Raw genomic sequence first — 3,372 nt, forward strand, 5'->3', positions numbered from 1 at the left:
AATAATAAAGGATTTTCTATTCAAGCCACAAATATCAATCCCACGGGAAATGTTTAAACTTAAAATGATAAATTTACTAGGAAATTCGCAGAAAGTCAATACAAAATTACTGTCGCTAATTTTGAATGTTGAGATATTATGAGAACTAAATTATTTAACTAATAATAAAACTGAAATACAAAGTTTAAACAGTAATTACTAAACTATTAAACTTTAAACTATGTTTATGTGATGAAGATTTCTTATGTGAAAAAACATCTTTTCCACTGCAATGAGGATTTGGTAAAATGAGATGAGATAAATGGTTCAATTATGTATTGTGCCAAATAGGAGCAGTTTTAATTCTCTACCCTGATACAATGCTATAAAAAATGATTGGCTAATCCTAGGTTTAGTCCCTAAATCTGTGGCTAGGTTAGGAGGATATTGGCTCCCACTCCAGAGCTCCCCCTTCCCTTCACCTAAAGGCTAACATCCACTTGATAAGACCAAATTGGGAAGTTTAGTCTGTCACCCTACAGGTTCTCCAATTCTACACCCAACAAAATAAATTTTCCTATTTATTTGCACTTAATTCCATGAACGAAGTTCTCCTTCATGGAATCAAATGTGATCCTCACTCTATTGGAGAACTCATACTCCATTTTCCGGATCATAAGTTTCACAACATATTTCAACAATTCAATTGTGTGGGCATATCAAAAAGTAAATTAAGTTTGGAGTTGAAAGATCATCACAATTTATTTTATATTTTAATATTGACATATTCATATTATCTCTTTATTTCATCATATCTCGGAGTAGGGAGAAAGATAACGTAAACTACTCAGAGTTCATTAGAAGATACAACAAAACACAAATTTTATATATTAAAGAAAGTTCATACAATACTAATAAACTAACAACACTTATCTGAAACTCTTTCTCAAAGCAAATCCCTTGTAGCCTCTTCTAGGAAATGAAGGAAGAAGAAATCTCTCACTTTTCTCCTTCTCTGATACTCTTAGAGAAGAGTTCACACTTAATCTCACCACAAAACTCTAAATTATAAGAATAATGGACTCTAAATGGTTGTGGAATGAAAAATGGAGGAATGTGTTGTGTGGAAAGTTCAATTGGGGCGATGGAATGACAGGAAGAGTCACTTTTTTGATCAATTTCGACCACAAATAATGCCTAGAGTTGGTTCTCCAATAGGTGCCTCCAAAAACTCTTCAAAATGCATCCTTATTGATTTAATCTTCTAGAAATCAAGGCTGAACCAACAATGGCACCGTTAGTGCCAATGTTCCGTAATTAAATTCAACGCTCTATGTCAAACGACACCAACGGCGCTTCTTCTGGCGTAGTCGGTGCTGAACAAATTTCAACTTCTTCATTTTTGTTACAAATTTCATTCTTTTTCTTCCTTCTTGCTTCAAGTCCTACAATTTAACAACCTGTAAGAAAATATACAAATACCTTCTATTAAAATGCAATATTACAAAAAATGAGTATAAAATATGGGTCTAAAAATGCATATATTTTTGGTGTATCACAGTCTAACCCAAAACCTTCATCAAAATTAATATAAAATATTTCTTCTTTTGGATGACCCAAATATTTTAGCCATTCAGACTCATAAATAGAATTGTGCAAGTAATTATTGGTGGATGGACAATGATGACCCTCCCTCTATTCGATCATCAACTCATTTCACTTCATATTAAATTGAACCTGAACAACTAGAGGTTTAAATGAAATATTTCCAATAAAAAAAACTTACATAGAAAAAAAAAAGAGAAAACTCAAACCATTTTGAAACCACAAATGAAATATTTCCATGACAAACTTAAATAGAACCCTTTCAAAGTAAATATAAGCTTAAATAAAACTTTTTAAGATAAAACTTAAGCTTTTTAAAACTTTTCAAAATAAAATATAAATAAATCTTTCCACTTTATAACCTTTTCAAAATCAAAACACAAGATAAAATCTTTCTCAAAATAAATTAAAACCTAACTAAAACTTAAAAAAAATAAAACCCTATATAAAACTCTTTCAAAACCAAAGTAATCTCTTAAAAGGAAACATAAACAAAACTTTATCAGAACAAAAAAAAAAACTTAAACACAACTAAGCAAAACCTTTTTGAAACAAAAACGTAACATTATTTCAAACCTAAGTGAAACTTTTTCTAAAAAAACCACATTTCTTGAGTTCACCAAATGTATAGAATCACACATCAAACTTATATGACTTTGTCAATCCCCTTGATAATTAACTTGTGCAAAACTTATACATTTTATAGATTTTGCCCATGAATGAGCATGTTCCCATTCTAGAATGTGATTTATAAGACTAACTCTTTAACATAAAAGTCTTTAAAAATATTATATTTACACATTTCTCATATTAGGTTCACTCACATGCTTAATAATAACTTTATGTGCGATAAAATTTTTTACAAAACAACCTTTTCATGTGTATGAAAATAAAAATCTTGAAAATATAAATATGTGAATGAAACTTAAGTGTGAATTGTATAAGTGTGAAAGGCTTACATAACTTACCTATTTTGACATTTATGATTTAATATATAATGGTAAACCAAATGCTAGAAGTCAAACATATGAGAAAAAAATTAATGTGAACACCAACCTAGTACAGAAAACCAAGTGTTAAAACCTGAGAAACTTATTTTCACAATGAATAGATCCCCTGACTTTAATCAACATTTTTTAACATTTGAGATATAGTAACTTGACATTCATTTTTTGGCCTTTCCTTGTCATAAATATGCCCGATCTCAAAGCTAGTATAAGAGTTTTAGCAAACTTTCAAGCCCTCATTATTTACTACTTTCCAATAATTTAGTTTAGACTCTTCAAAATTTGAAGCAATAATAAACCATTGACTGAATACATTTTACTTGACAAGGAGGACTACTTCAACTCTGTGAGAGGGAGCAAAAGGTGTTTAACCGATGAAGTCACTTTAGGCCACTTATCATTGACTCATTCTATCTTTTTTAGAGTAACTTTAAAATAAGCTTATTAGCAATTTCTGCTTGGTCATTACTCTTGGGATAATAAACAAATGTGAACTTGAGACCTATCACTTGGCTACTGTAAACACTTTCATCTTTTTGCTTGTAAGACTGTTACCATTGTCAATGATAATAACCATAGATATCCATATCGACAGATGATGTCAGTCAACTCGAAGTTTCAGCCAATGTCAGTCGTGATCCTAGCCAAAGACTTGGCTTCAATCCATTTAGAGAAATAGTTCATCATTAATTGAATATATTTTTGTTTCTCTTTCGAATAAGAAGTGTCCTTAAAAGGTCCTTCCCCTAAACTGCGAAGGTCGAAGAAGAAATCTCTCACT

The sequence above is a fragment of the Phalaenopsis equestris genome, unplaced genomic scaffold (assembly GCF_001263595.1).
Source record: "Phalaenopsis equestris unplaced genomic scaffold, ASM126359v1 Scaffold000853, whole genome shotgun sequence".
Classification (NCBI taxonomy): domain Eukaryota; kingdom Viridiplantae; phylum Streptophyta; class Magnoliopsida; order Asparagales; family Orchidaceae; genus Phalaenopsis; species Phalaenopsis equestris.